This window comes from Pseudorasbora parva, chromosome 25 (assembly GCF_024679245.1).
Source record: "Pseudorasbora parva isolate DD20220531a chromosome 25, ASM2467924v1, whole genome shotgun sequence".
Lineage (NCBI taxonomy): Eukaryota > Metazoa > Chordata > Actinopteri > Cypriniformes > Gobionidae > Pseudorasbora > Pseudorasbora parva.
The window spans coordinates 2,260,301-2,273,167 of record NC_090196.1 but is presented as its reverse complement, the minus strand read 5'-3'; the positions used below and the strand labels follow the sequence as shown (position 1 = coordinate 2,273,167).

The following is a 12,867-nucleotide window of genomic DNA, read 5'->3' as shown; positions in this document are numbered from 1 at the left end:
CTTAAAAGGTCAGCAAAAGATGATACAAAAAAATGACCCAAGGTCTTTTAAAGTTAAAGGGCAGTGTACTATGTGGTGTTTAGTTTTTACTTTCATTGATTGAAAATATAATGTTAGGAGAAGATGATTATGTCTAGTTGAAGGTTTGAAGCAGGTCACTGTCTATGTTGGACAATGAAATTGAAAAGATTGATTTTGTTAGAGGTTGATAATCCAACAGGGATGTCTTGTTGTATTCTTTTCTTTTTAAAAGAATTTAATGTTTTGTAAAACACTTTTACATTGATTGATAATAATCAAAAGGAAGGAGTGTAGTGGAAATTAATTTTGCTTTATGCAGATTGTATTTAATTTATATATTACGTATATGTTTGCATAACAGACAACTGATCTTAGTGGAAAATTACTGTGTATGTTTCTCATGTCTCAGATAAAATTACTAAATTACTTAATTACTAATTAAGACTAAATTAAATTGTGTTTCGATTAACTGAATCTTTTTTTTTAGAAGTGGCTCCTCTGTGCGATATGAGAAATGGTTTTGAGAAATGGTTATGAGAAATGTTTTTTCCTTATATGGTATATATCTTCAGTTCCTGTTTGTATAACAGCATGATGAGGGGTAAGATATAAATAAGGAACCCTGCACTGGATGAGGCTGTCCTTCTCTGCAGAAACTTTATCTGTATATGAATTACCTTCTTGCAAGAATAAAATCCTTCGAAGACAAGTGGGTTTGGTTTTCATTACAATCTCACCACTAAAGAGTTAAAATTTCCACAACCAAAGGGTAAGGCAACTTAATTTTAAATTATATATATATATATATATATATATATATATATATATATATATATATATATATATATATATATATATATATATATATATAGTCATCTATGACTGTCAAATGATTGCAAATGTTAAAATCGAATTACCTGCTTGGTTTCTGGGTTTTGACATGCCCTGACATGTGTGCTTATTTCTGTTACTTATATCATTTTCATGGCTAAAGTACGGAAGAGGATTAGAGCGAAGCTAAAAAAAAAAAAAAAAAAAGCATCTCAAGATTAAAGTCATTATAATGCAAGATTAAACTCGTTAAATTTCGAGAAAAAAGTAGAGATACAATCTTGAGAATAAACTCATTAAATATGGAGAATAAATTTGTTGTGTTTCGAGAAAAAAGTCGAAATATAATCTTGAGAATAAACTCATTAAATATGGAGAATAAATTAGTTGTGTTTCGAAAAAATACTCGTTATATTTAGAGAAAAAAATGTGCAATAAAATCTTGAGAATAACGCATTCGATCAGTGTTCATTGAATAGCATATACTGATAGAGGACATGGCAGAGTTGGATCACTTAGTCAAGCTAAATTTCAGACTTTCTTTCAGTACTTTTGCTAATTATGACATTATAATTATAATTAGCATTTGAACTTTAAAGAGAATTTGCAAGCGGCTAGGTCTTTTTAGAATAAAAAATCAGTCCAATTTGCGTGATGTACTCGCTTTTGTACAAATGACAACCAGTGGACAAATGCAAGGTTATCACTGGCCCCACCAACCCTCGATTCTTTGGTCTGCTGTGCTTTTTCCATAAAGGGTAACAGTTTAGAATAATGGTCTGTTATTAATAGACAACTAAGTAAAGCAGGACCAATGCGTAGCACTACTATAGCTTGACTAAGTGATCCAATTCTGTCATGTCCTCTATCAGTATAGGCTATGCAAAGAACACTGATCGAATGCGTAATTCTCAAGATTTTATTTCGACTTTTTTCCCAAAATATAAAGAGTTTTTTCTCAAAACACAACGACTTTATTCTCAATATTTAATTATTTATTCTCAAGATTTTATTTCGACTTTTCCCCCCAAAATATATATATATTTTTTCTCGAAACACAATGACTTTATTCTCAATATTTAATGAGTTTATTCTCGAGATTGTATCTCTCCTTTTTTTCTCAAATTTAACCAGTTTAATCTCGCATTATAATGACTTTAATCACGAGATGCTTTTTAAAAAAAATCATTTTTAATTCTAATCTTCTTCCGTACTAAACTCATCAACAACAACAACAAACAAAATTCACTGGCCTAACAGAAAAACCACACAAATTTCACACGTACCAAAAACATGTGAACACACGCACAAATAATTTTGCACATGTAAAATTTAACATGGTAAAAGCACATGTAAAATATGTAATTGTGAGATATAATTTTGCAATTGTGAGGAAAAAGTCAGAATTACCTAAACAAATGACTTTAACATGAAAACAGTTGTGGATCCAGATAATGACAGACGTTGAGAGCAAACGATTATCAGATTAAAGGTTGGGCTCGATATAGGGGTCCTTACAACTAACCAAAGATTCAGTAATCCATGTATAATGACATGCAGCCAGGAATCGTGTTTTCCTGACATTTATGAGTCTGATTTTGCAGATTAATAACTGTCATTCATCACATTTTTTGAGTGAATCCTGCATGTATATGCAGATGGGTCAGTGTATTGAAGCGTGTATGTGGACGCTTGTTAAGAATGGAAAACAAAAGTTTTATTAAAATTATGAATATATTATAGACCTATTAATAAAAAAGAAATAATAATTATATTGCCTATATATTTTCTTATAATAAAGAGATTGTATGTCATTGTAACCCCAATCTTTTCTCATAATAACGAGATATTGTGTCGTTTTAACAATATAATTTCTCCTAATAATGAGATCTTGTCATTTTAACGACATCATTTCTCACAATAATGAAATGTCATTTTAACGACATCTTTTCTGAGAATATATATATATATATATATATATATATATATATATATATATATATATATATATATATATATATATATATATATATATATATATAGCTCTGGAAAATTAAGAATATTAAGACTTTACGTTGGATTCTCAACCCAACTTTCAGCATGTAAGAAGTGTATGGTGTACAAAAGAGTTAAAAGAGTTGAAATTATAAATCCTCTGCCACTTTTAGTCAGCTTTAATGAAACTTCCCTCAGTTATCACATGTTTTCTAAGTGACTATAGTGAATACCGCGTGCTGATTTGCTAAAACGGACTTATTGCATATTTATTCACATTTATTCAAGAATTAAAAAATAATTAGGGCCGGGACTTTAACGCGTTAATTAAGATTAATTAATTACGTGACTTTAACGCGTTAATTAATTACGCAAAAAAAATAAAAAATTTAACCGCATTTATTTTTGCACCGCGGAACGTTTTTCAAAAAATCAGTTTCGACGGACCGATTTTACTGGAACACCAACTAGCGCTCCGGAGTCACGACAACAACATGGGTGCGTCTCAATCCGCTCCCTAGTTCAGTAGTCAGGGCACTGATCAGGGAGTCAGCCCATTGACTTATGTCTTGATCAGTGCCCCGACTAGGGAACTAGGGAGCTGATTGAGATGCAGGGCATGAGTGAACATGAACGAAGAAGCTGATGAGACTGCTTTGCTTGGCCCCGTGGATGGGAAATTTTGTTTTAAAAAACGAAAGAATGGAAGCGTCGTCAAGAGCAGGGTTGTGTGCAAGCTAACGTTATACAACAAGGAATTAGCGTATCACCGCAGCACATCGAGCCTCAAATATCACAAATATGCTTTTGCTCAACTTAATGGCAAACATTGCGCTGGTCTGTTGGACTGAAATAAATAAACAATATTTTGTTGATTAAGCTTATGTATTCAGTCATTATTCAATGGTATACTAAAAATACATGTGAAAAATTACTTCTCATTGTTCTCAGGTCAAATATTTATATGCGATTAAAATGCGATTAATTTCGATTAATTAATTACAAAGCCTCTAATTAATTAGATTAATTTTTTTAATCGAGTCCCGGCCCTAAAAATAATGAAAATAAAGCTGCAAGCAGTGATGAAAGGGCCCTTGCACATGGGAGCAATGCTACCCGGTGGCCTCAGGAAAACAGCGAATAGTGGGCGACATGCATTTAAGTTGGTAAATATTAGACTGGATACCAGCCGAACTCAGCCCCGCCCACAACATCTGAGCTCGGGCAGTTTGGTCTAGACATGATCCATAGAGGAGTAATTATGCCTGAACAGAAACTGTTCTGACCAATGAAATCATCAGGGCGGGCTTTAGACAATGATGGACAGATGATCAATAGTAAAGTAATCATCCACGTCATTAAAGGCGCTTGGGCTGAATTTGTTCAAATCCTAAATGGAGAACTTGTTTGTACATGCGTTCACCTTCACTATTTATCTCTGAAATTTTGATCATGTAGGTAAGTAACTGTGTATCCTTCAATTCTTTTTTTAGCACACCGGCAAAAATTGTTAATTCCAGCGCACGTGCAGACAGGGTTGGCAAGTTTTTACAACAAAACCCGCCAACTTCTAGCCAGAACAATAGCTTCTCTGGAGGGTTCTCCGAAAAAAAAAATTGTTTTGGGGGTAAAATGTGTGTTATTTTGGCAAGGTTGCCTGCGAAAAAATTTGCATTCCTGGGTCTATATATCACACTGAGGTCACTTCAACCCGCGGACATAGAAAACAACCAGCGGAAAAAAACGCGGACTTGGCAACACAGTGCAGTTGAGTTCTGTTGACATTTGACAACTAACGTTATGCGTCGCTCCGTTGGTCTCATTGGTTGAAGGTCTATCCAATTGATGTTTTTCCTGGTTCAGTTGAAACACGCCCCATAATTACAGCCCAATGGAGCAGAATCAGACTCATATTCTGACTAGAATTGACTATGACAACGTCAGGCTAGGTAAATATAGGAGAAATATGGCAAAATCATTTTAATGTGCCATACTTCCTACTGCCAGAAGGTGGCGTCTGATGTCTTCAGACCAGGACTATTATTAAACATGAACATTTGGGGCAGATCGGACATTGAATGCCTGAGTTATAACAATTTCCTGTTTCGTGGTGTTAACCCCTTGCGTGTCAAAGATCGCAGACGGCCCAGATTACTATTGTTCAACATTCAATGCTCCTTAAAACATCACACTCTAACTTTATCTGGACAAAATCAGTATCATTCGAGAGATTAACGGCTCCAGCTTTGATATTTGAACACTGTTTATGATAAAACTGGGTTGCAGTGACATTAATATCTTAATTTATGTCAGGAGTGCAAAATAATCGATCTGTAATGAACAATATTTTTAATGGATTATAACACGCAAATTCATTCTCTCTAATCTGGAGAGGTTCAGTTGTGTCCACGCAGCTCGCAAAGAACAGCTTTCAGTTCAGCTCTTAGTTCAAAAATGATCATATTTGGAGAAATATTGATTTTTTTAATTGATTTTTATTGCAAAATATTTCGTCATACAGAATACCATTTCTATTCATTTCTCACTGAATTATCTGATCTGAAAGACCTGGAACATTTTAGAAGAATAATGAGGATTATGTCTCGTACACTCAAAAGTGTAAAACGATCGTCAAGTGAGCACATTGTACACTGCAAAAAATGCTTTCTTACTTAGTATTTTTGTCTTGTTTCTAGTCAAAATTTCAAAAAATTCTTACATTTACTAGACAAGTAAAAATTATTGTCTTGTTTTGGGAAAAAATAACTCACAATTAAGAGAGTTTTTGTAAGTAAGAAAAGCATTTTTTTTTTTTGCAGTGTAGCATTAATTGATCTGTTCTCCTTACCAAACATTAGACAAAAGACTTCAAATGGGTGTCTGAATGCCAACATATTTGATAGCATCTTCTCTAAAAAAATCCCAACAAGGTCTTAGAAATTGTTTCATAAAATGTATAGTTTTGAATATAACAGCAAAATGAAGCATGACCACAATTGTGACTTCACTTTAGGGACCCTATTTTAATGATCTGAAACGCAAGTGTCAAAGCGCGAAGCGCAAGTAACTTTGTGGGCGGGTCTCGGTGCTGTTGCTGTTTTCCCGGCGGGATAAATGGCTCTTGCACCCGGAGCAAATCTAAAATGGGTTGGTCTGAAGTAGCTTCATTATTCATAGGTGTGGTTTGGGCGTAACGTGAATAAACCAATCAGAGCGTCATCCAACATTCCCTTTAAAAGCAGCTGCACAAGTTCCATTATGGATCGCTATTATTATGGCGTATTAACCAGCCGCACGCCAGGAGCGGTTCACAGCCGAGGAGACGGATGTTCTTGTAAGAGCAGTGAAAGACAGAGAAGTTGTGTTGTATGGGGATGGGAGAAACCCACCCAAAATAGCGTCGGTTAAACAGTTTTTCAGTCGATTTTTTTTTTCCTGGTTCTTGACGGACAAACCAATCTATCAGATGTCCTTATATACATCTATGTCTTGCCACTATTGGACAAACAGGTCTGATCCTTAATTACTACAAGTAGCCTGAATAATTTGTAAGCTAGATGTATGCCTATTTTTTCACATCTTCGTGGCACACCACAATGATTTCCGTCATCTCATGTGTTAATATTTTTTTAGTGTAACAATTTATGATTTGCAAAAATAACTGTTGCATCTGTGTAGATTACATGAGCAAATTGTATGCGCGTTGTGCACGCTATTATGGTCAAGCATGCGCCCTTAAAATAGCATAATGAACAACGCGCAACGCGCCACTGACTTTAGACTAGGTTTTTTCTGGTCAGTGGCGCAATTGTTTAATGGAACAGCAAAATAGCTCCAGGGATTGTTTGCGCCGGAACACGCCTCCTTTTTTGCGCTGAACCGCCCAGGGAGCGCAAGTTCATTCACTAGTTTAGCGACGTGCTTCTGTGGAGGGAAAAGCGCGCTTTGTGCGGGTGCAAAATAGGAATGACACATGCGGCGGTGTACAAACTACATCGGGACCTATTTTAATGTACACAAAGACTTTTTCTGTGTCTGAGCTCTGTTTGCCCTGTGTCAGCGAGTCAATAAAATGCTCATCACACTCCTCAACCTAGTCTGTACTTTCATTGCTTATTGCATGGACAGTTTTCTCACAGCTGGAGCAACAGCCATTTTGCAAAATTGTTTAGTTTACCACATTGTAGTAAAGTTCGAAATAAGGAGGAAGGAAGAGGACACGGGGTCGGCTGGACGGTTGATGCTTGTCTCTTTATTTTCTCAATAACTTGTCAACACACACAGTAAAGTGTGAAATCTCATAAACACGATCTCTCGATCACTTCCGGGTCGGCACTTCCGGCTTCCGGTTACTCAGTCTCTGAACAGGGGGTTTCGCATCAACCGTCCGGGTTCTCTCTCTTTTCGAACTCCGGTTCCACTGCTGTTTTATCCCCTCTCCGCGCTCATTACTAGAACAAGAGACAGGTGTTATTAATCTGCTTCCAACCCACTCACGTACCGCTTGTCCCGCGGCTCTCTCTCCCGCTGCAGACCTCGCTGAACCACGCCCCCCTTGCCACATACCCCCACCGCCCGACTCAGGCCGGGGAGCCGTCCGGCCTGCAGCCCCCCCCCCCCCCATTTCTGGAGAGGAAGTCGGCCACAGCCATCTGAGCACCCGGCCTGTGGACCACCTGGAACTTAAAAGGCTGAAGAGCTAGATACCAACGGGTGATCCGCGCGTTGGTATCCTTCATGCGGTGGAGCCACTGGAGAGGAGCGTGGTCCGAACAGAGGGTGAACTCCCGCCCCAGAAGGTAATAGCGGAGGGTGAGAACGGCCCACCTGATGGCAAGGCACTCTTTTTCGATGGTGCTGTACTTAGCCTCTCTCTTCGAGAGCTTACGGCTAATGTACAGCACCGGCCGCTCTCCCCCCTCCAGCTCCTGGGCCAGGACTGCGCCCAGCCCCCTGTCCGACGCGTCAGTCTGCAACAGAAAAGGGAGAGAAAAGTCAGGGGAGTGTAAAAGCGGCCCGCCACATAGAGCAGCCTTAACTCGGGTGAAGGCCTGCTGGCACGGCTCCGTCCATTGGACCGTATCTGGTAGCCCCTTTTTAGTAAGGTCAGTCAGAGGGCTGGTGAGGTCCGAATAATTTGGTATAAACCGTCTATAATATCCCGCCAGCCCCAAGAACTGCCTTACCTCCTTTTTGGTCTTGGGCCTCGGGCAGGTCGCAATTGCGGCGGTCTTATCAATTTGGGGACGCACCTGCCCATGACCCAAGTGGAAGCCCAGATACCTTACCTCCACCCGCCCAATTGCACACTTCTTCGGGTTGGCCGTGAGCCCCGCTCCCCTCAACGACCTCAAGACCGCCCGGACATGCTGCATATGCCGCTGCCAATCGTGACTGTAAATCACGATGTCGTCCAGGTAGGCAGCAGCATATGCGGCATGGGGACGCAAAATCCTGTCCATGAGGCGCTGAAAGGTAGCGGGTGCCCCGAACAAGCCGAAGGGAAGCGTGACGAATTGGTGCAATCCGAACGGCGTGGTGAAGGCTGTTTTTTCTTTGGACAATGGAGACAAGGGGATCTGCCAATAGCCCTTCGTTAAGTCCAATGTCGAATAAAATCGAGCCGTGCCCAGCCGATCAAGCAACTCGTCAACCCGCGGCATTGGATACGCGTCGAATTTCGACACTGCGTTCACCTTGCGGTAGTCCACACAGAACCTGACCGAGCCGTCGGTTTTAGGGACCAAAACGATCGGGCTCGCCCAGTCACTGTTGGACTCCTCTATTACTCCCATATCGAGCATTGCCCCTAATTCTTCCTGAACTACTTTTTTTTTGTGTTCAGGTAAACGATACGGCCGGCTGCGAACTACCACGCCCGGCTCGGTCTCGATATGGTGCTGAATTAAGTCGGTACGTCCCGGTAGGGGCGAGAACACGTCGGCGAATTCCGCCTGTAGTTTTGAGAGATCAGTGAGTTGGGACGGTGAGAGGTGATCTCCCCCAGGGGCCAGTGCGACCGATTGTGCTTTGATGCTCGCCTCTGGCCCGAGATCATCCTCTCCCCCGATCACCGTCGCCAACAACACTGATTCGACCTCATTCCATTTCTTCAGGAGATTGAGGTGATATATTTGCCGTGCCCCGTTCCTATCGGACCGTATCACTTCATAATCGAGGTCTCCAACCTGTCGTGCGACCTCAAACGGCCCCTGCCACTTCGACATTAATTTAGAGCTCGATGTAGGGAGTAATACGAGCACTTTCTCTCCCGGTGTGAATTTGCGTAGTCTCGTACCCCTGTTATACGACCGGCTTTGGCGGTCCTGGGCTTGCAACAAATTCTCCCTAGATAGCCGCCCCAAGGTGTGGAGTTTTGTTCGCAAGTCCAGCACATATTGAATTTCGTTTTTGGCCAAAGAAGGCCCCTCCTCCCAAGTTTCTCGTAGGACGTCCAGCACCCCCCGGGGCTGTCGTCCGTAGAGAAGCTCGAAGGGGGAAAACCCCGTGGAGGCTTGCGGGACCTCCCGCACAGCGAATAAGAGGGGTTCTAACCACCGATCCCAATTTTTGGCGTCTTCCTGTACGAATTTACGGATCATGGATTTAAGAGTGCGATTAAATCGTTCGACCAAGCCGTCTGTTTGTGGGTGATAGACGCTTGTCCGAATCGATTTGATGCCCAATAACCCGTATAATTCGCTTAACGTGCGTGACATAAACGCCGTGCCTTGATCAGTGAGGATTTCCTTCGGAATCCCCACTCGGGAGATTAAACGAAACAGTGCGTCCGCAACACTCTTCGCCGAGATGTTGCGGAGAGCCACTGCTTCCGGATATCGTGTTGCGTAGTCCACGATAACTAGCGCAAAACGATGTCCGCGTGCGGATCGCTCTAATGGCCCGATGAGGTCCATCGCAATTCTCTCGAAGGGGACCTGCATTAATGGAAGGGGGCGCAATGGCGCTTTTGGGGAGGCCAGGGGATTCACCAACTGACATTCAGGACAAGACGCGCACCACCTGCGCACATTGTCGTGAATGCCTGGCCAAAAAAATCGGGTCATTAAACGATTCAGCGTGGCCGCCTGTCCCAGGTGGCCCGCCATTGGGTTAGAGTGAGCCGCCTGGAAAAGCATTTCCCGGCGGCTCTTTGGTACTAACAACTGGGTTGTATCCACTTTTGTCTGAGCGTCTTGGGTCACTCGATACAACCTATCCTTAATTATGGCAAAATAAGGATACGTGACGGGCAAGGCGGGTTGAAGGGACTGACCGTCGATCGTGCGGACCTGTTGGAAAGCATGTTTTAGGGTATCGTCTTGAGACTGCTCCAGAGGGAAGTCATCGCGGTCCGAGAGAATCAGTCTCTCGACCCCGCTCGGTTCCTCTGAAGCAGTTCCCGAGGGTCCCGTATCAGTCTCGCCAACCTGCACTCGCACCGCCCCGTTCCTAGCCTTGTTCCCCCAAGCGGCATCCGCGCATATCGACCCCAATAACGCCGGAAAGGCGGGCCAATTCGTCCCCAGAATTAGCAGATGCCGGAGGTGGGGACTAACCGCCACCTCAACACTATGATTTTCTCCCCTAAACTGTATCGTGACTGGGACAACCGGATATTCCACCACATCCCCGTGCACACACCGCACCTTAACCATGCGGCTTGTATCCAATGCCCCAGGCTGCATCAGGCTTTGATGGATCGAGGTTTGGTTACAGCCTGAATCCACCAAGGCCTGATATGTACCCCCCTTGATACTCACAGGAACTTGGTACTCTCCTGCTTGATCAGGGGTGGTCCGCTGAACGTCCGGGACCCGGATCATTGTCCCGATGTCCATCATTGGACATCTGTCCACAAAATGGTCCGGGTCGCCGCACCGCCAGCAGGCCAGCCCAGGCCTGCCCGCCGCCCCTGCGGCGGGGAGTGGGTTGGAATATGAGCGCGGAGGGGGGGTGGAACCGGAACCGTTATCCCCGCCCGACCCCAGCAGCCCCGCCCCCCTGGGCGGGGCCCTCGAACTCCCGTACTGCCCTGGGCCCATTGGGGGGAATGCGAGGGGGCCCTGGAGGGCGGGACCTAGGGAGAGGGACAGGGTGAGAAGTAGAGACAGAGGGGGGAGAGAGAGAGGGAGAGGTTAGTCGGGGTTCGCCGACCCCCGGGCACGCCACCAGATGGTCCTCCGCCAGGTTGATGGCCGTCGTCAGCGACGTGGGCCGGTGGCACTGGACCCACTCGGCGGTCTTCTTAGGTAGCCGAGTGATGAACTGCTCCAGTACCACCAGATCGACGATGTGGTCCACGTCGCTTCCACCGGCCAATAGCCATTTGCGGCAGGCGTCCCGGAGCTGGTGGGCCATCGCGAAGGGCCGGCCGGTCTCCCCCCACTCCAGCGAGCGGAACCGCTGACGGTGCTGTTCGGGGGTCCGACCGACCCGCTGGATGATGGCCCTCTTCAGATCTTCGTAATCCAGGAGGTTCGCCACCGGCAGTTGTTGGGCGGCCGCCTGGGCTTCTCCGGTGAGCAGTGGAATAAGGCGCACCGGCCACTGTGCCCGGGGCCACCCGCAGGCCTCCGCTGCTTTTTGAAACAGATCAATGAAGGCCTCGGGATCGTCTTGTGGCCCCATCTTGTGTAGGGGCACGTGGACCGGTGCGCTGGCGAGCCCGGCGGCTTCGGTGCGAACCTCCCGGTCTATCCAGCTCCGGAACCTCTCGCGGTCCTCTTGCTGGCCGCGGACGATGGCCTCGAATCGGCGCTCCTGGTCCGCCCGCAGCTCCAGCATGGACTGATGTTGTTCCTGGTGGAGGGCCGCGAGAGAGGTGATAATGTCCGCAAACGGCGTGGCGGAGGGCGTTGGTGTAGTCATGGCGGCGGCGCGGTCCTACTTCCTCCCGGGTTTTCGGCACCACTGTAGTAAAGTTCGATATAAGGAGGAAGGAAGAGGACACGGGGTCGGCTGGACGGTTGATGCTTGTCTCTTTATTTTCTCAATAACTTGTCAACACACACAGTAAAGTGTGAAATCTCATAAACACGATCTCTCGATCACTTCCGGGTCGGCACTTCCGGCTTCCGGTTACTCAGTCTCTGAACAGGGGGTTTCGCATCAACCGTCCGGGTTCTCTCTCTTTTCGAACTCCGGTTCCACTGCTGCTTTATCCCCTCTCCGCGCTCATTACTAGAACAAGAGACAGGTGTTATTAATCTGCTTCCAACCCACTCACGTACCGCTTGTCCCGCGGCTCTCTCTCCCGCTGCAGACCTCGCTGAACCACGCCCCCCTTGCCACACACATATTTTGCACACCTTTCCTTTTGCAGGACAGTGAGAGTGATTGTCGTAAAGATTGTTTCCTCATGAGTTGCCACACGCAGAGTTAAAAACCATTTCAAGCAGCATGAGTACTTCACGTGAACATACAGTGCACGCAAATAGCGATTGATAAAGAGCACAAGGAGGCTCTAGGTGCATGCAAAATGTAATTTTATATTAGGATTTATTAAACTCTTTAATGTCGGTGACATGAGTGTTAACTCTCTGGCAGCAAGCACACAATTGAACTCTCTATGGCTAACTTGCATAAACTGTACTGACAAGTGCTATAGCCAATTAGAACACAGCATACATTGCCTCTGGCATGTGTTATAGCCAATAAGAACACAGCATACGTTGCCTCTGGTATGTGATTGGTTCATGGCAAAACAAAAGAATACTACAGTAATGAATGAATTTGGATGGATCATTGTGGTCTTTCTCTGTTTCACCCACTACTGCTGCGGTCCTGATGAATTTTTATGGCAGTCACAGACCAGGACATTAGTGGTTAGACTCTAGATGGATGAAGAGCAGAAACTGCATTTGGACCAATGAGAAGTCCTGTCCTTCCTGGACTTGTTATCAGAAGTCTTCTTGTTGGACTCTAAGACGTGTCTGGCTACTGCCCTAGCACCTTTAAATGAAGGCATTGAATAGTTTGTTTGTGTTAGTCCACCAAGATCCAATCAAAATGTAACCT

At 44.3% G+C, this 12,867-nt stretch overlaps 1 long non-coding RNA gene across 1 annotated transcript in view; it reads left to right on the top strand.

Moving 5' to 3' along the window:
* Positions 1–670: 670 nt before the first annotated feature.
* LOC137065337 (uncharacterized) overlaps positions 671–12,867 on the top strand; it is a 45,690-nt gene continuing 33,493 nt past the window's right edge. The window contains exon 1 of the long non-coding RNA XR_010901624.1: positions 671–790. This is a non-coding gene — a long non-coding RNA (uncharacterized lncRNA). The remainder of the gene's footprint in view (positions 791–12,867) is intronic.